This window comes from Lithobates pipiens, unplaced genomic scaffold (assembly GCF_037356315.1).
Source record: "Lithobates pipiens isolate NorthernLeopardFrog02 unplaced genomic scaffold, aLitPip1_a1.2 Scaffold_37, whole genome shotgun sequence".
Classification (NCBI taxonomy): domain Eukaryota; kingdom Metazoa; phylum Chordata; class Amphibia; order Anura; family Ranidae; genus Lithobates; species Lithobates pipiens.
The window spans coordinates 19,149,541-19,173,676 of record NW_027507825.1 but is presented as its reverse complement, the minus strand read 5'-3'; the positions used below and the strand labels follow the sequence as shown (position 1 = coordinate 19,173,676).

Sequence of the window (24,136 nt, the reverse complement as noted above, 5' to 3'; positions counted from 1 at the left end):
AATGGCGAGTCATTCCTGGCAATGGTGAGGCATTCCTGGCAATGGTGCTGCGTCCCTGGCTATGGTGCTGCGTCCCTGGCTATGGTGGGGGCATTCCTTGCTATGGTGGGGGGCATTCCTGGCTATGGTGGTGGCATTCCTGGCTATGGTGGGGGCATTCCTGGCTATGGTGGGGGCATTCCTGGCTATGCTGGTGGCATTCCTGGCAATGGTGGGTGCATTCCTGGCTGTGGTGGGTGTGTTCCTGGCAATGGTGGGTCTGCAGATGTGCACTGATTAGGCTGCATTGGTGGGCACTGACCATTATTTTGCTTCACAGTTCTTTAAACATTTTTTTTTCCTGAAACTTCCCTCTTAAAGTGAAGGTGTGTGTTATACGCCAATTAATACAGTATGTACAAATACGCCCAAGCTCATTTCTTCCCACACACAGCCACAAAGGCAAGAGAATTCTTGTTGGCCCATGTATTAGCGCTCGAACGAACACACTTAGACCGAATTTTAACGGTTCAAAGAATGTCAGGCAAAATGGTCGGCCCTCGCGCATGTTCACTTCATCAAATCCGGCCCTCTTTGAAAAAAGTTTGGACACCCCTGATATAAGCCGTAGCTCAAAACTGTCCCTAATTTTGAGGGACTGTCCCTGATTTGGAGAAATGTCCCTCGTTCATCCCTCATTTTGGTCTGACCTATATAAAATTTGCTTTTTATCTATCAAAAAGGGTTTCCCAGCACTAAACCTTTCATCTAATTTCTTAATTGCTGCATTTGTAAATTCCAAAAGCTAACATAAAGGAATAGTAGTGGTAAAAAAACAAACAAAAAAAAAAAACACTTGTGGGTTTAGCCAATCTTATTTTTTTTTTGTACAATTCTCCTTTAAGAGGGCGTGGCAAGGGGTGTGTCCTATGCCTGCATACTTTTGCTGATAGGTGTTTCTCATTCCCATCTCAAAAAGTTGGGAGGTATGCATAAGCATCCAGATATGTATTCATATTTGTTTCCTGTAATTTCTTGCACAGAGCTCAGACAGGGGAGGTCTTTGACCAGACTTCTGCTTAACGTTAGTGGTAGTTCGGGACCTGGCTATGTTGCTTGGTAGGGATGCCTGGGGCACAATAGGGAATTAACCAAACTCCAATTGTTCACTATGTAAAAGATAAGCCAGCACAAAATAGATACACATTTATTTGATACCCAGTGTTACTCTATACAATAATATTCATAATTACCAGAAATAAATGATTAAATTAAATAGACAGGAAGAACATAGTCAGACAGTGAGCACAATATGGTTTCCTTACATAGGTGGTCAATGGAGAAGTTCCCCCTCACACCAATAATCAGTAAAGGGTCCTAACACAGGGCCCTACCATCATTCCCCCTTACATTGGTAGTCAACAGGAAGAAATCACCTGTCAGGGCTGGGCTCAGCCTTTCCTTCTCTGAGCTGGCCGCTCAGCTGTCGGCTAATTGCCATATCCCATCTCTCCACAGTTACTCAGCTGTTGATGATATCCTGCTCGTCAGTCCTGCCTACTTACACCATCCAGCCCAGAGGATCTCTGCCTTCGCCTTGGTCAACATCAGAGACGCTCTCCTGCATTCCTGTTAAAAGATTCACTTGGCTGACATGCCTTTTGGCTCCAGATCCTGCTTGATGTTCTACTGCGCTCATCTCTGGCTCCCTGACGTTTTGGCTTGTCTGACTATCCATCCGGTTCATGAACTCTGCCTATGTTTTGACTAGGTTTGCTCTATTTACTGTTATTATTAAACAAGTGTGATTTAACTGTACTTCTGTCTCGGTCTGATTTCATGGCTTCTGACATCACCTTACATTGGTGATCAGTGAGAAGAATGTCCCTTACATTGGTGATCAGTGAAAAGAATGTCCCTTACATTGGTGATCAGTGAAAAGAATGTTCCTTACATTGGTGATCAGTGAAAAGAATGTTCCTTACATTGGTGATCAGTGAGAAGAATGTTCCTTACATTGGTGATCAGTGAGAAGAATGCCCCTTACATTGGTGATCAGTGAGAAGAATGCCCCTTACATTGGTGATCAGTGGGAAGAATGTTCCTTACATTGGTGATCAGTGAGAAGAATGTTCCTTACATTGGTGATCAGTGAGAAGAATGCCCCTTACATTGGTGATCAGTGGGAAGAATGCCCCTTACATTGGTGATCAGTGGGAAGAATGCCCCTTACATTGGTGATCAGTGAGAAGAATGTTCCTTACATTGGTGATCAGTGAGAAGAATGTTCCTTACATTGGTGATCAGTGAGAAGAATGCCCCTTACATTGGTGATCAGTGGGAAGAATGCCCCTTACATTGGTGATCAGTGGGAAGAATGTTCCTTACATTGGTGATCAGTGAGAAGAATGTTCCTTACATTGGTCATCTTTGGTCAGAATGTCCCTTACATTGGTGATCAGTGAGAAGAATGTTCCTTACATTGGTGATCAGTGAGAAGAATGTTCCTTACATTGGTGATCAGTGGGAAGAATGTTCCTTACATTGGTGATCAGTGAGAAGAATGTTCCTTACATTGGTGATCAGTGGGAAGAATGTTCCTTACATTGGTGATCAGTGAGAAGAATGTTCCTTACATTGGTCATCTGTGGTCAGAATGTCCCTTACATTGGTGATCAGTGAGAAGAATGTTCCTTACATTGGTGATCAGTGAGAAGAATGTTCCTTACATTGGTGATCAGTGAGAAGAATGTTCCTTACATTGGTGATCAGTGAGAAGAATGTTCCTTACATTGGTGATCAGTGAGAAGAATGTTCCTTACATTGGTGATCAGTGAGAAGAATGTTCCTTACATTGGTGATCAGTGAGAAGAATGCCCCTTACATTGGTGATCAGTGAGAAGAATGTTCCTTACATTGGTGATCAGTGAGAAGAATGCCCCTTACATTGGTGATCAGTGAGAAGAATGTTCCTTACATTGGTCATCTGTGGTCAGAATGTCCCTTACATTGGTGATCAGTGAGAAGAATGTTCCTTACATTGGTGATCAGTGAGAAGAATGTTCCTTACATTGGTGATCAGTGAGAAGAATGTTCCTTACATTGGTGATCAGTGAGAAGAATGTTCCTTACATTGGTGATCAGTGAGAAGAATGTTCCTTACATTGGTGATCAGTGAGAAGAATGTTCCTTACATTGGTGATCAGTGAGAAGAATGTTCCTTACATTGGTGATCAGTGAGAAGAATGTTCCTTACATTGGTGATCAGTGAGAAGAATGTTCCTTACATTGGTGATCAGTGGGAAGAATGTTTCTTACATTAGTGATCAGTGGGAAGAATGTCCTTACATTTCCAGTGGGAAGAATGCATTACACACCACATTGGTGGTCAGGGGGAGGAATGTCTCACATTGGTGGTCAGTGGCAAGAATTCCTCTTACATTGCCGGTTATTGGGAAGAATGCTCCTTACAATGGTGGTCAGTAGGCAGACTGCTTCCCCTACAGTTCACTAAATAGATCATTGGTGTGACCGTGTCAGCGATTACTTATCTGAGAGGTAAAAATTGCTCAAGGAACCTCAAGCTGGGGGAACCCTGATTGATAAAAGGCACATCAGTCAGTTCACATATGGACAGCTACAGTCCTATAAATTCTGGTATTTGCAGAAATAACTCCACACGCCAAAGGACATCCCACAAATGAATCCACATGCAGACAGATTATTTGTTTCTTGAACCCTGACAAGCTGGTAATCATACACTCAGGAGATTCAAAGTGCTGCCAGCGTAATGTGGTTCAGAGCAAGTCTCCAAAAGCAACATTCACTTAAATCCTCGGCTCTCAGGGGACTGGATGGCATTTAAGTAGCTGAGAGCAAAACTGATTCCCTTTTATCCAGTGTAAATATATGAAAGATTACCTGCTGGCTCATAATTATATTCAAATTATATTTGCTTTTATTTTTTAATCTTCTTATTTTTCATAACTCACTTGCAGACTGGAGTCTTTGGACATTCCAGTCCAATATTAAAGAGTATCCTGTTCGCTTTGAATTTCTTACTTTGTGTGAAATACCTGGTGATCCCGCCAGTCCCCCTGTTTTCCCCATTTCAAACTGACCAGGCTAGGCATGCGAGCACATCCATTTCAGCGTGGTCCGTTTTCTGCCTGTGCTGAGAGAACATCTAGCCTGTACTCCAGTGGCCAAGACATCTGCCGACACACAGCCCTGCACAGCCATTCACTGGGAAGATCAGTGCACTGCTGTTTATCTACCCCCACCCCCAAGCTCCTTGTGCAGCTGAGAACAGAGGTTGTGTTATCACTTAAAGTGGTTCTAACCCTAAAAGTAAAAAAAATAAAAAATAAAAATAAAATAAAAATTCTACTGTTCGCTTGTACCATGTAATTTGTCACCATTGAGGTTAAAAAATACCTGGTTGATCCTGCCTGTTCCTGTGTTTCTCTATGTGAACTGGCCACAGTAATTATGGCTGCTGATTCATGATACCATGGTCAGTTTACATGCCTCCATCCCACTGTGTGTTCTGAATGTCTCCCTTCTCCCCCTCTCTGCCTGTCATTTAGAGTCTGTGGAGTGTGTGTCAGTTTTTTTTTAATTATAATCCCAAATACCTTTTACAGCACCACTCTGGTCACATGACCTCCCTCTGCTGGTCGGCTGAAGTCAAAGTCTGCATGACTGTCATCCCAGAAAGAAGCCTCTTCTTAAAATGATGCACAAGAAAGCCAGCAAACAGTTTGCTGAAGACAAGCAGACTGAGGCCGCGTACACACGCGCGGACTGTTCGCCCAACCTTGTTCGTCAAACAGTTTGACAAACAGTCCGCTCAAAATTAGCATGAGCGGACTTGACCACACACGATGAACGAACAGTCCGCTGAAACCGTGCGCGATGACGTGAACGGCACGTACGACGGGACTAGAAAAACTACGTCCTATACACTGCAATGCAACCTTCGGCGTGTAAATCCTTTCTGAGCATGCACGGAACTTAGTTTGATGAACAAGCCTACACACGAGCGGACTGTCCGCTCAAACCAAGTTTCAGCGGACAGTTTTACGGGATTTCCGAAAAACTTTGTTCGTCAGACTGTCCGCTGAAGCCCACACACGAGCGGACTGTCCGCTGAAACACTGTTCAGCGGACAAAGTTGGGCGAACAGTCCGCCCGTGTGTACGCGGCCTAAGGATATGGGATTACTGGAACCATGTCCTGTGGTCTGATGGGACCAAGATAAACTTATTTTGTTCAGATGGTGACAAGCGTGTGTGGGGGCAACCAGGTGAGGAGGACAAAGACAAGTGTGTCTTGCCTACAGTCAAGCATGGTGGTGGGAGTGTCATGGTCTGGGGAGCTACAGTTCATTGAGGGAACCATGAATGCCAACATGTATTGTGATAAACTGAGGCAGAGCATGATCCCCTCCCTTCGGAGACTGGGTTGGAGGGCAGTATTCCAACATGATAATGACCCCAAACACACCTCCAAGATGACCACTGCCTTGCTAAAACAACGGAGGGTAAAGGTGATGCCAAGCATGTCTCCAGACCTAAACCCTATTGAGTATCTGTGGGACATCCTCAAACAGAAGGTGGAGGAGCGCAAGGTCTCCAACATCCACCAACTCCGTGATGTCATCATGGAGGAGGGGAAGAGGACTCCAGTGGTAACCTGTGAAGCTCTGGTGACCTCCATGCCCAAGAGGGTTAAGGCAGTGCTGGAAAATAATGGTGGCCATACAAAATATTGACACTTTGGGCCCAATTTGGACATTTTCACTTAGGGGTGTACTCACTTTTGTAGCCAGCGGTTTAGACATTAATGGCTGTGTGTTGAGTTATTTTGAGGGGACAGGAAATTTACACTGTTATACAATCTGTACACTCACTACTTTACATTGTAGACAAGTGTCATTTCTTCAGTGTTGTCACATGAAAAGAGAGAATAAAATATTTACAAAAATGTGAGGGGTGTACTCACTTTTGTGAGACACATGGACACTCACGCATACACATTTATTTTTTACACAAAGGTTTTGCCTTTTTTTAAGATGAATGTGTTGTTATACAAGTTCACATATATTTTAAAAGTGGTAGTAAACCCCCCGCATTTGATTTTTACCTACAGGTAAGCTTATAATAAAGCTTACCTGTAGGTAAAATGAAGATTTCCTAATTGTGAACCATGTAAGAGATATTCAAGTGAGCAGCAGCCGGAGATGTCACCGGCGCTCTGAAGAAATGGCATACCCGTGCCGTTCCTTCAGAGCCATGTCCACGACTCCCACGCACATGCGAGCGAGTGACGTCTTTGCTGCTCAGCTATTTAAGTGGCCGCAGCCTGCGAACCCGGAAGGGAGTCCAGGGACTGATGGAAGCCTCTGCAGCAGTGACAGTGTGCCGCTGGAGGGTTTGTTTGAAGTTAAGTCTTTTATAATGTGCTAGTATACATCGCATATGTCTTTACCTTGCAGGAGGAAATCTTTTAGTTTACTACTGCTTTAAGGGATCTTCTGCATTGCAATAGCCTAACGTGGACCTTTCAGTCATTTTACAAGTCTACATGAAAAATTTCTGACATGTCACAATACATAGCAATGTTTATTTATTTTTTGATGAGGGTTCACATCTATTTTTTTAACAGTTTAGCCTTCAAATCATTTTCTACAGGTCTCTCATGAACTACAATAGACTATAAGCATGCTGGGATTTGTAGTTCATCAAAAGGACAGATGAGAAACTATAAGAACCCACATCAGAGCTGTGGCTGGCTGTCAAGATACATTAGGCTTTTTCCAAGATTCAGAAGTAAAATACATATTTTACATGAGCCTAAATGACCTGTATGGTAATCACTGAACTGTCATGGCTGCATTTCATTCACATCACCCAGTACTTTAAAGTGGTTGTAAACCCTTACAAACCACTTTGACCTACAAGTAAGCCCAGATTAAAGCTTACCTGTAGGTCCAAGAAATATCTCCTAAACCTACACGGTTTAGGAGATATTTGCCAAAAGACAGGCACAGCTGTCTGCGGCGCACAGAGCATGGCGACTATGCCGCGCTTGGCGGCTCCCGTGTGCATGCGCGGGAGTGACGTCATCGCGGCTTCGCCGAATGACAGCGGCGGAGCGGCGAGACCCACCAAGAAGATGGATGCGTCACATAATGGACTACTATGCGATGTGATGCGATGCATAGTAGTCCATTATGCTTTACCTTTGCAGGGAATGAAACAGGAAGTAAACTCATCAGGGTTTACTTCCCCTTTAATCACTCGGCAAATTCATCTGTAAGCCCACGACTTGTCAAAGGCCATGAATCACTCCTAATGAGCCTCTACCTAATGGAGGTGATGAGGAATAGGACTTCATCATTTGCTTAACATCATCAGCGAAGTAACCTGATACGAGTCAGGGCAATGCATTTCTCACAGTCCTATTATACTTCTTACCATCTACCAAGCATCAGCATTAGATGTGTACATTGAATTGCTGAGCTACACTGTATATTTTTTTTAAATAATACATTTTATTGAGGATTACAACCAATGTACAGATTCAAAAACGACAGACAAATAGAAAAGCGCCATATGGCCCTACATACACATAAATTGTAACAACAAAATATTGAAGCTTACCTGGGCCTAACACATGAGGAAGCCCTCCAAATACATAACACACGGCTCCAACCTTTCATTGTGGGGCTATCATTGCCATACACAACCCAGGAAGAAGAAGAAAGAAGAAGAAGGAAGAAGAAAGAAGAAGAAAGAAGAAAGAAGAAAGAAGAAGAAGAAGAAATGCAACAAGGAAAACTCAAAGTTGGACCAGATATGGTCCAATTAGGTGACCAGACTTGGAGGGCAGCCCCTTATGCAGAGGGTCAATGAATGGCACCAAGAAGCTAGAAAGAAAAAAGGAAGAATCTTCACCATATAAGTGAAGGCTTTTGGCTCCGTCTGGTTCTTCCACCACAACGGTCAATGAAAGACACCATTGAGGAAACTGGGAAAATAGCGATGGCCCCGTATGATTATCCTATTGGTATTAGTATTAGCAGGCAGCTTTAACAACATTGTGCACCCCATGGGATCGCCAAGGTGTCCTAGGCTTGCAGTGAACCTGTTAGTGCCATACCACTGCCAAAAGGCCCAGATGTGACTTTCATGCATGTGCATAGGGGTGTGGGTCCTCCCAAAATCAATGACAGACCCTTATCCAAGCATGCGACTTGGCAGGTCAGGAGTGTGTTTGTGGGGGGGGTAAAGAGTGAGTGCACCCCCTCCTGAACCATACGCCGTCAACATGTCCCCACCCCAAAGCACTTTGTCCCCATGTTGATGTCCCTGCAGAACCCACTGAATTTTGGTCCATGTATTGCCGCCTTCATCTGCACTTCACAGCTGCTCCATGCGTCTAACTAACGACACATGCCCAGCACGTTTTTTCTTTGCAATAAACTTTACAACATGCAAACTCAGAAAGTGACTCATAATGTACATTTTCAACTATTTGTTGGTTTCATTTGCTGTGACAGCTTAGTAACAAAAACATTAAATTACAGCATATGTTTTTCTCTGGATGTTAAGGAGCCTCTATATTGCAAGTTAGTAAAGCATGCCGTCACGCCAGCGCTACTTAATTATAGCCAGACACTAACAACCGTTTTCCAACGGTCTTCTGGGAACAGTGAGCACATTGTTGCATACACACAGCTTAATCACAAAAGAATATAAGTAGACCTACAGTATCTCACAAAAGTGAGTACACCCCTCACATTTTTGTAAATATTTTCTTCTATCTTTTCATGGGACAACACTGAAGAAATTCCACTTTGCTACAATGTAAAGTAGTGAGTGTACAGCTTGTATAACAGAGTTATTTTGAGGGGACAGCAAATTTACATTGTTATACAAGCTGTACACTCACTACTTTACATTGTAGCAAAGTGTCATTTCTTCAGTGTTATCACGTGAAAAGATAGAATAAAATACTGTATTTACAAAATGTGAGGGGCGTACTCACTTTTGTGAGATACTGTATACTTACAAGTTAAAATGTTAGGACAGATGAATGAAAAGTAACAGAATAGCTAAAATACTAACCATTCCAGGAAAAAGTGCTGTGTCAGGATCGCGTTTGTGCTTGTAACATGTCTAAAGCCCTTAGGGACCCGGTCACAGGATTATTGCTAAATGGACATAATCAACTCATCGACACTACTTTTCAACACAGAAGCAGCTTTTTCTCCAGAAAAGTAAATCACCCCTTTTATTACTCTTTATTTAACTATGCCACCAAGACCATTACCTTTAAAAAGAGTACCCTTTACCGCATTGACCTAAACACCCACCATGAGATAATTTGGACTAATTTTGTAGACGCCTGATCATATCTATATCGAATTGTTGGACATCCCATTGCAATACCATTGGCTTGGAGTCATGGAGTCACCAACCCCCTTCATCTTGCTAATACAGGCTTCTGGGAAGGATTTCCCAAAAATTTTGGAAGGTGTCTGGGGGAATTTTTGCCTAAAAGGAACATTTGTGAGGTTAGGTACTGGTGATGGATGGGAAGAACGGACTTCCAGTTGGCATTCTAATTCAAGCCCATTAGGGCTTAGGTCAGGCCTCTGTGCCGGTCACTTGAGTTCCTCAAAAGCAAACTCATCAAGCCATGTCTTTATCTAGCTGGCTTTGTGCACATTGGCATAGTCATGATGGAACAGAAAACAACAATCCCCGAACTGTAACCACGAGATTGGAAGAACAGATTTATCTAAATGTCTTTGTATGCTGTAGTATGAACCTTGAACAATATAGTAAAATATGAGGGCACCGCCTATTGCCAGGGACAAACCCAGCATCAGTGTAAAGGGTGATGTGCATGGTTAATAAACTATCTTGCCCTTAAAGTGTACCTGTCCCGCATAAAAATTATTTTAAAATGAGAGGGTTGAAGAGTAGCAAATTATAATAGATTGGAACTGAAACATGACAGCAATCATCTAAAAAAAAAATATATATATATATAGCTGCAGGCATCTTAAGGTACTATGCAAATACCAACGCTCTGAATGTTTAATTTGCATAGATCTAGGCCCGCCCGCCCTCTGTGGCCATAGAAAGGGGCTCAATTTAGCGGCCCATATCTCAGAACCACCTTAGGATTAAAATACTGGTTTAATATATTTTACGTTACAGCAAGTATTACGGTTGACACCGCTGGCAGCAGACATGGGCTTACCGGGGGGCACAGAGTCTAAGGGCACCTTGGTCTTCACCAGAGTACCCTGCAAGGAGGGATGGGCATGTGATCCCAGTGGCCTACTTTGCTGCAAGGTGACACCAGGTCCTGGCCTGCAGAATCATTTCACCAGGGGGTGTCACAGGAACATGGCTGCTATGCTGTGGAGACGCAATAGGGCAGGGGGTCTCCAAACTTAAACAATGGGTCAATTTACTGTCCTTGAGACTTTAGTCAGTGGGAAGAATAGTGGCCCATTGTTGGTATCAATGGAAGGAATCATGCCCCACTGTTGGTGTCAGCAACAGGAATTATGCCCCACTGTTGGTGTCAGTGGATGGAATGGTGCCCCAAGGGCCAGATAAAGGCAAGCAAAGGGCCACAGCTCGGAGACAGCTGGAATAGGGTCACTGCAAGTCATCAGGGTTCAGGCAGAAGTTGAGGCGGGTGGCAGGAAGGAGTACTATGTGTCTGCGACGAGTTGAGGCAGGAGGCAGATAGAAGTAGTCTGGGTAGAGGTTGAGGCAGGCAGCAGATAGGAGTAGTCTGTGTAGAGGTTGAGGTAAGCGGCAGATAGGAGTAGTCTGGGTAGAGGTTGAGGCAGGCAGCAGATAGGAGTAGTCTGAGTAGAGGTTGAGGCAAGCGGAAAGAGTAAATAGGAGGTTTGGCAATGGGGACAAGAGGTACAGGCAGACACAGGAAAAGTAATCAAAGTAATCAAAGAACAACAAAAACAGTAGCTTGCAAGACGTCACAGCACCAGCCACCATGAGGGAAGTAGTTTAAATATCCTATTGGTTTGCATGTGTGGCAAGCATCAAGGGCAGGGCCGGACTTACCATTGGGCTTGACTGGGATCAAGCCCATGGTTTCCGTGGGCCCTGCCGAGATACATAGCCGAGTGTACTAAGCTCGGCTGTGGTCAGTCTCACCCAGTCCCGCCCTATGATGGACATAACACAGGAACTGGGTGTGACTGTGAGCTGAGCCAAGTATACTCGGCTACTCTCGGCTCCGCTTGGGACTGCGAGAGGACCTGAGGGCCGCCAAGATACACAGGACTCTGTATGTCGTCGGCGCCATTTTTAAACTTCAAGACTGCAATGACAAGGTTGCAAATGACACTGGGGCAAGGCTGCAAATGACAAGGCTACACTGACAAGGCTGCAAATGACACTGACAAGGCTTCAATGGCACTGGACAAGGCTACAGATGGACACCGATAAGGCTGCATTGATGGGCATTTAAATGTACGTTCTTTCCTTAAAATCCCTCCTAAACTTGGGGTGCATGTTATACGCCGATAAATACAGTAATGTATAGAAGGTAGGGCCCCAAAGTGACCCAGGGGCCCCCACCACCCTAAGTCCTGCCCTGATCAAGGGTGCACACAAATGCATGCCAACACAAACAACTGACGATAGCTAAAAGGCCATTGTTTGGCTTGTGCACAAAATGTACAGATCTTAAGAGGTAGAACAGCCAGTGAAAGTTCTATCTCATTGTAGAGGCCCTCAGAGTCAACACATGTGGGAGTATTTCCATGACTGGTACACTTCAAACCAAACTGAGGCCTCCACCAAACAATGACATGGTCACTCCCAGACTGCTGACACATCTCCCGTGTAGAATAGATGAGCTGACACTAACTACAGCGAGTCATTATGAATAACAAGCAAACTAAATTAAAGTCGAGGAAGTGTAATTTATGTCACTTAGGGCTGCAGGCTTCCAGTCCATGTAGAACTTAACTAGTCTATACCTAATTAAGAGAAGCAGAGACATAATGCTGTATTGTTTCCTACAAAGATGGGTCATTAAATATATTTTGCTATGTAACAGAATATCAGCACCGGATTCATCAGTCACAATTAAAGAAGAACTACTTTAATAGGCAGGAATACCATGTGGATGTTACACAAGACAATCGTATGTAAAGTCTAGAGCAGTGATTCTCAACCAGGGTTTCTCCAGAGGTTGTAGGGGTTCCTTCAGATAAGTTCTCACTGACACCATTAATCTTTTTAACTATCTGTAAGGAGATAATTCTTCCCACTGACCACAAATGTAAGGACCATTCTTCCCACTGACCATCACACTAATGTATCACGAGTTGTAGATTTCTAATTTTTAGAAGGGGTTCCCCGAGACCGGAGAACTATTTCAAGGGTTCCTCTGTGTTGAAAAGGTTGAGAAAGGCTGGTCTAGACTAAAGAAACTCATCCAAGCTCTACCGCTATGTTGTGGAATATGTAAGAAGAGTATCGGTGCTCTGGCTGAACCGCTCACTGCAAGTCTATTGCCGCGTACACACGATCGGAATGTCGGCAAGCAAAAACATCGGAAAATGCGACCGTGTGTGTGTGTGTGTGTACGCTCCATCGGAATTTAGCTGGCTGAATTCCCGCCAGCAAAAATTTGAGAGCATGTTCTCAATTTTCCCAATGGAAGAACTTTCTATCGGAAATTCCGATCGTGTGTATGCAATTTCCGACACGCCAAAAACTATTGAACTTCCCTTTTCTAGTCCCGTCGTACATGTTGTACGTCGCCACGTTCTGAGCGCGTGTAGGCAAGACAGTTTGAGCGGAATTCCGACGTGAAAACCAACAGAGCTTTTTCCGACGAGAATTCAGAGAGTGTGTATGCGGCATAAGACAAACATAAGCTGGCAACTCGATAGTGTCTTTGTTTGAAAACTTTATTAGTGCACTACAGCAATAGCAAATCCATAACATCAAACGCATTTCGACTGAAGCCTTCCTTACAGTGTGCAACATAATAAATTTGCAACACCCACCATTTTATTATTTAGGGCCTCTGCTTAACAATTTTTCTATACAGGATTTTTATAGCATGAACAGTTTGCGCAGTGCTTTCCAATATAAAGGGAGTTAGTACAGTTACAATACAATAAAATATAGAAGGGTTGAAAAGGTCCCGTTTGGAGGTTCTAATTAATTTTCTAGCAAAAAAAAAAAAAAATGCTGATTTTTCCATGTATGTGAGAATTGGCCTGGGGGTAAAGTGGTTAAATTGCAGCTTACCGGTTCATAGATATGGTGGCTGCATTAGTTTTTCTTTATTTTAGGGTCCCCCCCCCTTTATTTTCACCTGGCGTTCCTGCTAAACTGTCCAGACAAACAAAAGTAATAGTTCAGCTGGCCATACATTATACCATTTTCTTATTCAATTCCCTTTAGGTTTAGCTATGTAGTGCAAGGGCCTGCCTAATTGCATACAAATTAGGATTGACCTCATATTACAGTAATACCTCGGACCGCGAGCAACACTGTTAACGAGCATTTTTCGAAATACGAGCTATTTAAAAAAAAATCCTGACTCAGATTGTGAGTTGTTTAGGATTTAAGCCTCTGCGGTGTGCAGCACCACATTTTGGCCAGAGGTGCGGGGGTGGGGAGGGGGGCTCGGGCTGGGCGCTGGTGACACTCTGAGCCATTCGTTCGGTAATTTGAAGTTACCCCCTGAGGAAGATACGCATTAACCCCTTGTATCGACACGCGTAAGGGAAGGGGACAGGACAGAACGCTAGTCAGTGCACCCACTAAGGGCGATCAGCATACCACCCCGATATCAGCCGCTACAGCTTGTTTTTTTATGCCATTTTAGAGTGGCGCCCTGTCGCGCCATGCAAATGTGAATACCCTGCAAGGGATTTTTTACTGTGTTGATATTAAAAGTTTTAATATACTACACTATGAAGTCCTCCTTTTTCTATTGGTATTACTGAGGCATAAAAAGGGACTCCATTACCATATTGAAGCAAAGAGTGACGCCACCACAGGAATCCGGATTTACAACTGAACCATTTACAGGTTCCAATGCGTGTATTGACCAAGCCTAATCAGCAAGGTCACACGCTCTAAGGTGAGTGGCCATTACCTGATTTTATTGATTGCTTTTGTAGCGGCTATAACCCTTGCAGGGCGGCCTTGACTTAATGAGCTTACCAGTTACCACCTCTTGGCCTGCCCTTCCTCGTCTAGGGGTTCCCAGGGTTGATACCCAACGACTTGAACACTGACACCGACAAAAGTCCCTTTGAAAGGAACTGCAGGTCTAGCAAAGTCTCTACTTCCACCCAGAGAGTAGCCACTGGCAGCTGGGTACTTCAAGGCTGAACCGATCCCTAGCCAGAGATCATGACAGTCAGCACGTCGACTCAAAACTTGAAGCAATTCTATGAACATGTACAAGTTGTAACTAACGGTGAACAGGAACCTTTTTCCTCAGTACCTGGAACGTTCTCTGTCTCCTCAATGGTACTGTAAAAACGTGAATTTGTCAATGTCCTTCCCAACTCAGTAACCAGGCACTTCTCAGGATGCCACTTGCCGGCCCTCCTCTGAAGAGTCCTCCCCCGGTCACTTCCACGAGCTGTGGCGCCTCTCCAAGCCGAGAGCACACCTGGACACCTTGAATCCTCCCTCAGTTACTGCGCTTCAGAGACTCAGGAACAGACGGATCCCTACCCCAGACCAGACGGATCTATTGGGGGCCTCTAACAGGAACATGTTGCGGGGTGTCGAACACCCTGTGGAGGGGACCTCTCATGGGGCTACCCTGGTCCTGGAACCAGAACAGACCACACGGGCCTCACAAACTCCTCTCTCCTAAACACGTGACCCACACACCTTAAGTACCCCTTCCCAGACTCCCCAGCGGGGCCCCGGTACTCCCACTGATTGGTTCCGAGAAGGTTGATACTCAAAACGTCCAACCAGGCCTGGTTCTGGCCTGTCATGTGCACCTCACTACTCACATGACCAGGCAGAACTTCCAACACAGCCCAGCCAAACTGATGTCAAGGCCAACCTATGTAATTAACCCTCAGAACCCCTACTGTTCTGAGGCAAAAACTAAATTTACATGCGTATGACATTTTGTCCAAAATGTCATCCGCTACACTTTTCTCACCATATGGACATTTTATCATACCCTGCATGAAAGCACTTTATTTGGATTATTGTATGTATTTTAGCATGGTATCACTTTTTTGCTGTTATATAGCACATTTTTTAATTTCGTTATTTGGATTTCTAAGTTAGAAAGCGCAGCGTACTTTAGAATATTGGATACAATAGAAGTCAATTTGGAACAAATTATCTTTGTTCCCATTGACTTCTATGGGGAAACACGCTTTGATAAGCGAGTGCTTTGAATTACAAGCATTCCCCTGGAACGGATTATGCTCGTAATCCAAAATTCCACTGTATATGGTTTTGGTAAAAACGTAAAAAAAAAAAAAAAAGGAAAGGTCCCTTAGAGAGATGAGCCAAGCCAATGAATGCATCAATATCACAGCCAGGAGGGGTCAGTAATGGCAGCCTCCATATTTATGGATTTGTTTTTTCATTTGTTTTTTCATGACCGGTTTCCCATAAATATTTAAAATCTGTTTTTCCAGCATTTAATTCACATTCTTAATCTGCAAATTCTATTTTTAAATAAATCTCGGGCCGCCCCTGTTAGTTCACATTCGGAGGGATTCCCCCCCAGTGCTGATGGAAAAGGCTGAGATAAGCAGAAAGAGAGCCAACAGAGGTGGGAGAAAACCTTCAAAATGTGCAGATCTGGTAACCACAGCTCCATGACTGCGTATTCCATCTGGGGTCTCGGCATCGACAGAAAACCAGCTTAGATCATCATCAACGCAAAAAAAAACAACGAGCCTCTCAACATCTGTTACACATTAAGGATAATTCACATTCGCCTTCACAGGCACCATCAGATTTTCCAGTTCTCTCCCTGCCTACCCACAGGACGAGCGATACCAAATAAAATAAATTCAGAGGCTCAGTGCCTGCGTCATGTGCTCCGTACTTGTACAGCAACCACGGGCTCTGCGTTATGTATGTTATGTACACACGGTCGGACATTCCGACAGCAAAATCCGTCTGACTTTTTCCCCAACGGATTTTGTCCGAAAGTGGTGTTGCATACACACGGTCAGACAACGTTGTCGGAAAATCCGATCGCTCGGAACGCGATGACGTTCGTGGCTTGCGAAGGGACTACGTTGTGGCTAGTAGCCAATAGCTTTGGTGTCATCATATTATCTGAGCATGCGTGGCACTTTGTCCGATCGGAATTCTCTACAAACGATCCGACAAAGTCCGATCAGATCATGTTGTCGGAAAATGTTATAGCCCAGCTCTAAAATTTTGTCGGTCGGATATTCCGAGGGAAAAATGGAGCCCACACATGGTCGGATTATCCGACAACGCGGTCCGATCGGACATTTTCTGTCGGAATATCCGACCGTGTGTACAAGGGCTAACAGATTTATAGCAAGTACACGATTGCGAAGGTCTGCTTATTCCATATACTCTTTGGAGCTTTGTATATCAGTTTTTGAAATAATTCCAGTTTGCTTAAGCACTTTTTTATCATAAAATACTGTCATTAAGTTTCAATTAGCTAAAAATATTCCCAGTGCATTAAAACAGGGATCCCCGACCCCCGGGCTGCGGACCGGTGCCGGTCCGTGATCTGTTGATGACCGGGCCGTATAGGGCTATCACAGACCGCAGCTGCTGCTCACCTCCTGCTGTAAAGCCATGTCTATTTGTCCTTTCCTGGCTCTTTCGCCAACTCGGTCGACAAGGTCATCCAATCAGCAGGGAATGGAGCCCCCCTCTGCCTTGTTGATAGAATGACATCATCAGGCGGGCATGGAGGAGCCGGGAGAGAACACATGGACTGATAACAGCCTCGGCCCTGCCAAAGGTAGGAGTCCCGTGCAGGGGAGGCAGAGATTAGAATGGGGGAGTGTAATGATAGAGGAAGGGGTGGGGGGGGGGGGCAGACTGTAGGGGCACTGTAATATAAAAAAAAAAAACTGCACTGTAAAAGGGGCAATGTAATCATTAAAGTGGCCCTTAATATGACAGTGCCCCCTTTACATCACAGTGCCCCCCCTTACAGAGCAGTCCCCTTTACATCACAGTTCCCCTTTACATTACAATGCCCCCATTGCAGAACAGTCTCCTTTAGATCATAGCCCCCCTTTAAAGTGCCCCCTTTACAGAGCGAGAGCAGTCCCCGTTGCATTCATGTAAACAGGCAATGTGATGTAAAGGGGACTGTACTGTAAAGGGCCCCTTATGTAAAAGGGGGGCTGTGATGTGAAGTGGAACTGGGGACACTTGTACAATGGAGGGACTGTGCTGTAAAGGGGGGCTGATGACAGACAGAATAGCTGTCCCTGGGAAAAATCGGCTGCCATGAAACTGGTCCCTGGTGCCAAAAAAAATAAATAAAAAATGGTTGGGGACTGTTGCATTAAAACAAAAAAGTCTGCAAAGTCTTACAGACAGCCACAGCATGATTATAAAAGCCTGTCCCTTGCCAGCATGCTACACAAAAGGACCCTTGCTCTCTGTGGGGTGGCAGTAGTCTCCCTGCAGAGGCCTGATCCCGTGTACACCACTGGACTTTCCCGCAGACTAGGTCCGACGGTCTTCCCAAAGGACTTTCGGCGGAGTTCCGACAGACTTTCCGAACTAACGGACTTGGCCACACACGACCGGACTAAATCCGTTTGAAAGTCCGTTCATTTAGAACGTGATGGCATACGACGGGACTAAAAAAGGAAGTTCAATAGCCAGTAGCCAATAGCTTCCCTTGCGTCCATTGGACCAGCAAACAGAAGAGCGGTTTTCCCGATAGGAATGGAGTCCGTCGGACTTATTTGAAACATGTTCTATTTCTAGGTCCGTCTTTTTTTTTTTTTTTTTTACGAAAAACGATCGGATTAGCCCACACATGATCGGATTGTCCCACAGACTGATTCCGTCGGACCTAGTCGGCTGGAAAGTCCGGATGTGTGTATGTGGCATAACACATCCTCTACTGAGTAAGAGCTATAGCTCTACACATCAGAAAAGCTTGTGCTCCCTGCTAATTGGAGTGCTCAACCCCCCGAAACAGGGGGAGTGTTGGACATCTGCAGAGAGACCACTGCTTCCCCATAGATAGCAAGGGTCCTTCCCTGCAGCATACTGGCATTGGACGGCTGCATAACAAATAAAACGAACTGTAAGACATTAAAAGCCTATTGTTTTGACGTGCCTGGAATGTATTTAGCGCATTTAAAATGAATTGTTCAATAGAATACTTTAAAGTGGTTGTAAACCCTTACAAACCACTTTGACCTACAGGTAAGCCTAGATTAAGGCTTACCTGTAGGTCCAAGAAATATCTCCCAAGCCTACACGGTTTAGGAGATATTTACTAAAAGACAGCCACAGCTGTCTACGGCGCGGTGCAGGCGCACCATCGCCGTTAGCAGCATTCCGCTGCCAACGGCAATATGCCGTTAGTGGAGGCTCCCGTGCGCATGCGCGGGAGTGACGTCATCGCTGTGAGTGCTCGGAGCAGTGTTACCCGGAAGAAGATGGACGCTTCGTGCTTCAGGGGACAGCGGTGACATCACTGGGTCCTGTGTCAGGTAAGTGACACATAATGGAATACGATGCGATGCGATGCATAGTAGTCCATAATGCTTTACCTTTGCAGGGAGACAAAGAGGAAGCAACACCCATCAGGCTTTACTTCCTCTTTAAGTTCACTTCTTTTTTTTTAATCCTTTGTTCATATCCGCAATAATTTCATATTGCCCAGGTCTGTTCCGAGAGGTCATCCAAATCCTGGCATTGGGTGCTCCAGCATCCAGCTCTGGGTCAATGTACTGTCTGCGAAGTTATCTACTGCCTGGCAGCGGATGAAGAGCCTGGAATAAAGCATCACTGATCAGAGGACTTTCAACTGTCCACCAATGCATTAGTCTCATAAAGAAAAGTCTGCATTACAGTTCTAAAATAGTGCTAAAAGTGTGATAGGAGACAAAGACAGTTAGCTCCTGGTGCCATACATTTGTTCCCTATTAGCCCTTGTACAGACGGTTGGAGATTCCGACGGAATGTGTCCTATTGGACCGTTTTGTCGGATATTCCGACTGTGTGTGGTCTCCATCGGACTGTTTTGTCGGATATTCCGACTGTGTGTGGTCTCCATCGGACTGTTTCCGTCTGAATATCTGACGGACCAAGTTTTCCAACTTGTCTGTAAAATTTTCCGACAAAATGCTCCGATCGGACATACTCCAATCATGTGTAGCCTACGCCGACGGACAAAGTGCCACGCATGCTCAGATCAAATTCCTAGACCAAAGCTATTGGCTACTAGCCTGAACGTAGTCCCGTCGTAACGAAATAACGTCATCACGTTATGTACAATTGGATTTTCTGACAACCTAGTCCGACCGTGTGTATGCAACAGTTTCGGACAAAATCCAACGGATTTGGTTGTCAGAATGTCCGACCGTGTGTACAAGGGCTAACACTGTCCTGCTGTAAAACAATAATAATCACACTCCACTTTTCAGAAGGGGAAAGGAGAAGATAATAACACTGGTAACCTTAGGACATCTTCCTTCTCCTCTGGAACTACACTGAGCACCACAAACCAACATTTTCCACAAATCAAGCTATTTAATTCATTGTTAAAGTGGTAGTAAACTGCAGCATTTGAAAAAACAAAACAAAAAAAACCCTGCAAGGCAATGGGGGTAATGTGCTAGCATGCATCGCATAATAGCACATTATGCAATATGCATATGCAATAATTATCGTAGAATGAAGCTTTCCCCCCGGTCTTCTTTCTGGTTTCCGGTGTCCTATCACATTGTGTCCCCCATCGGATAGTGACCGCTGTGTACTGCGCATGCGCAGTACACAGGACACACAGATTCCGAAAATAGCCGAAGATGAACGGCGTCGTGAGTCCAGGTTCTAGCCCCACCACCCAAGTGGACATAGAGTTGGGATAAAAAGAGCCGAGCACAGCGAGGCCGTGCCCGAAGTGTGGCGAGCGAAGCGAGTCCGCGAGGGGCCCTCTAATATTTGCAGCCCTATGTCCACTTGGATGGTGGGGCTAGCACCTGGACTCTGAACCTGGACCTGAACCACTTGCCGCCCGCCCTATTACAAATTGACGGTGGCAAAGTGGTTTGATAATCCTGACCGAACGTCATATGACGTCCTCAGGATTATGAGCCGCTGCGCGCCCCCGGGGGGCGCGCATCGCGGCGATCGTTGTTGCGGGGTGTCAGTCTGACACCCGGCAACTACGATCTCGGTAAAGAGTCTCCGACGGAGACTCTTTACCACGTGATCAGCCTTGTCCAATCACGGCTGATCAGTGTAAATGGGAAGAGCCGGTGATCGGCTTTTCCTCACTCGTGTCTGTCAGACGTGAGTAGAGGAGAGCCGATCGGCTGCTCCTCTGACAGGGGGGGGGGTCTGTGCACCCACCGAGGATGCCCACACTGGACCACCAGGGATGCCACCAGACCACCAGGGAAAAGGTAATCCTCCCTAGACCACCAGGGATGCCAATGGTCAGCACAATGGATGCCAATCAGTGCCCATAATGGATGCCAATCAGTGCCCACAATGGGCATCACTGATTGGCATGCATTATTGTTTGGCACTGATTGGCATCCATTAGTACAGTATAACACCAATGCCGCCTATCAGTGCCCACCTGTGCCGCCTATCAGTGCCCACCCATGCCCATCTGTGCCGCCCATCCATGCCAATCCGTGCCAGCTATCAGTGCCAATCTGTGCCAGCTATCAGTGCCAATCCGTGTTGCCCATCCGTGTCGCCCATCCGTGTCTATCAACGCCACCTCATCAGTGCCACTTCATTGGTGCCCATCAGTGCCGCCTTATCAGTGCCCATCAGTGTAGCCCCATCAGTGCCCATCAGTGAAGGAGAAAACGTACTTATTTACAAAGTTTTGAAACTGAAACAAAAAAAAAACAAAAACGTTTTTTTCAAAATTTTCGGTATTTTTTTATTTGTAGCGCAAAAAATAAAAACCGTAGAGGTGATCAAATACCACCAAAAGAAAGCTCTATTTGTGGGAAAAAAATGATAAAAATTTCATTTGGGTACAGTGTAGCATGACCGCGCAATTGTCAAAGTGCGACAGCGCTGAAAGCTCAAAATTGGTCTGGGCAGGAAGGTGTTTAAGTGCCCTGTATTGAAGTGGTTAATATTCAAAGAAAACCCTCTCATCCATCCATGTCTCTACGCTTTATTTTGCTGAGAAATCACTTTGAAAAAAACAAAACAAACATTCATGTATCATCCACCTCCTCCCCTCCCGAGGACTCCTGGGATGTAGGACACCATTTGCCTGGGCAAGAAACCAGGAAGTAACTGGAGAATTGTAAAATAAGTTTAAAGCAAGTAAATATAATACACTTTCCTAAATATTTACTAAGGATAGCATCCTAATGCCCCATACACACGGTCAGATTTTCAGACGGAAAATGTGCGATCGGATCATGTTGTTGGAAAATCTGATCGTGTGTGCGCTCCATCGCACTTTTTCCGTCTGATTTTCCGACGCACAAAGTTTTGAAGGCAGGATCAAAAATTTTCCGACAGCAAAATTCGACCACATAAATTCCGACGGACAAAGTGCCACGCATGCTCAGAATAAACTAAGACAAAAGCTATTGGCTACTGGCCCGTTTACAGTCCAGACGTACGTGTCTGGCGTCACCTCGTTCAGATATTTTCCGACAAACTTTGTGCGACCGTGTGTATGCAACACAAGTTTCGGCAAAAATCTGTCTGAAAAAATCCGACGGATTTTGTGGTCGGAATGTCCGACCGTGTGTACAGGGCATAAGCATTAAAACTAGTCAATGTTGACAGAGAGTGAAGTTCCGCTTTAAGTAGCTAAAAAGCGTGACCTTCCTCCGAGTTTAACAGGGTGCCGCATGTCAAAATAAACCTGGCTAGAGCCATTCATATCGAAATTATGTCAGCAAGTAGAGTTTCTTCCGTCTTCCATATCGAGAGCTGTATGTGTGAAATGTGTAGCGTCCCTTTAAATATCGCTGAGCTTTGTCCTCTCCGTGGAGATCTATGAAACGGATTTATGGGCCCAGTCTGGTATTGTCACCAGGATCAATACAAAACCAATGGAGGCTATGATGTATACGGCTCATGTCTCCATAAACTGACACCGCAGTGCTGAGTCATGACTGATGATGGGAATCTAGTGGGCGCTGACTCGTGGGATGCCCAGCAGTATAATAAAGATGTATTTTGGAAGAAAAAAAAAAAAAAACATGGGTGCATGAACCTCTAAAGTGGGGGGTTTCAATTTCAAGAGATGGGTAGCACAGTGGCTTAGTGGTTAGCTCTCCTGTCTTAGCCCTTGTATACATAGTCGGAGATTCTGACGGAATGTGTCCGATCGGACCGTTTTGTCGGATATTCCGACTGTGTGTGGTCTACGTCGGAGTATCTGACGGACCAAGTTTTCCCAACTTGGTAAAATGCTCCGATCGGACATACTCCGATCATGTGTAGAGAATTCCGATCGGACAAAGTGCCACGCATGCTCAGAGCAAATTCCTACACCAAAGCTATTGGCTACTAGCCTGAACGTAGTCCTGTCATAACGAAATAACGTCATCACGTCGGATTTTCCAACAACTTTGTCCAACCGTGTGTATGCAACAGTTTCGCACAAAATCCGACGGATTTGGTTGTCGGAATCTCCGACCGTGTGTACAAGGGCTTACATCACTGGGTTCAATCCTGGTCAGGTCTCTGCATGGAGATTGTATGTTTAAAGACATACTGCTAGGTTAATGGTTTCCTGTCCATAATGGCCCTAATACATATGCAAGATAGCAGCCTTAGATTGTAAGCCCTTTGAGGGCAAGGGCTGTGTAAATATACAGTATACAAGTGATGCGTAAACTCCTGGCATTCAGGGGTGGACCGACAACTCATGGGGCCCCCGGGCAATAGGAGAAGATTATGGGGCCCCCCGAGTAATAGAATATGGGGCCACACAGTATACACGCACACAGTCACACAATATACACGCACAGAAAAGGTACTGGAGAGGAGGGGCAGCCTTAATCTTGGGATTTAAAAAAAACAAAAAACAAACAAACACAGATTTTTACATACTGCCCCTGGTTTTATTGAGGCTGGCAACCCTGATGGGGCCCCTTAGTGGCATAGGGCCCTCTGGGCAGTGCCCGAGTGGTCAGTCTGCCCCTGTTGACATTATATAAATACCAGTAATAAATAAGGGCTGTTTCACATGGATGGCTGAGCCATGATTTGCTCACCCAAACGCTAATGTGCGCTGCTTGGAAACTGGCTCGCAGTTTTTTTTGTTTTTTTTTTTAACTGAGTGGGCAAAACACAAGGTTTTCAGTTTTACTACAGAGTTCCCCTTGGCATTGAAAAAATAAATACAGAGAAGAAGGGGGATGATCAGGAGGTGGCAAATTCACCTCCTCGACACCTGTGAACCGCGGATTGCTTTTCAGAGAGCGCCAAGCACTGCCACCTGTCTAAAGAAGCCTAAAAGGTCTAAACTGATTAAAATAAGGACTTATGTCCACTGGTGCATTTACCACTGGCCAAATTTCAGTGCCAAGAATCCCCGGATACTATGTGTAGCCAAGCAATGGACATGAATGGTTGAAGGCCACAGTATGCAGCTATGTGCCGCTACATGCATTAAATGGTGCATGCACGCAGACCCAGGGCCATCTTTAAGGCAGGGCAAAAGGGGCAGCTGCCCTGGGCCCTGTCATTGTTGTGGGGCCCAAAGTAGCTGCCTCATATTTGCCAACTATACCAGTTTACATTCCCCTTTTCCTTGAAGTTTTAGTCCTGTGCTGTGTCCCGATATCTTAGTGTGAAGTGTTGCTACTAATGCTGCCCAGCTCTGCCCTATTGTTGTGTACAGGTGACTCACCTGCAGACCCTGTGTTTACATGTAAATAACCGGCATTCATATGTAA

General features: G+C 45.1%; 1 protein-coding gene and 1 long non-coding RNA gene across 2 annotated transcripts in view; one reads left to right on the top strand and one right to left on the bottom strand.

Annotated features, from left to right (window-relative positions):
• The window catches only part of LOC143956582 (uncharacterized), a 140,795-nt gene extending 138,998 nt beyond the window's left edge, over positions 1-1,797 (top strand). The window contains exon 2 of the long non-coding RNA XR_013269956.1: positions 1,498-1,797. This is a non-coding gene — a long non-coding RNA (uncharacterized LOC143956582). The remainder of the gene's footprint in view (positions 1-1,497) is intronic.
• FRMD6 (FERM domain containing 6) overlaps positions 1-24,136 on the bottom strand; it is a 144,089-nt gene that overhangs the window by 89,130 nt on the left and 30,823 nt on the right. The gene's annotated exons all lie outside the window — the stretch shown is intronic.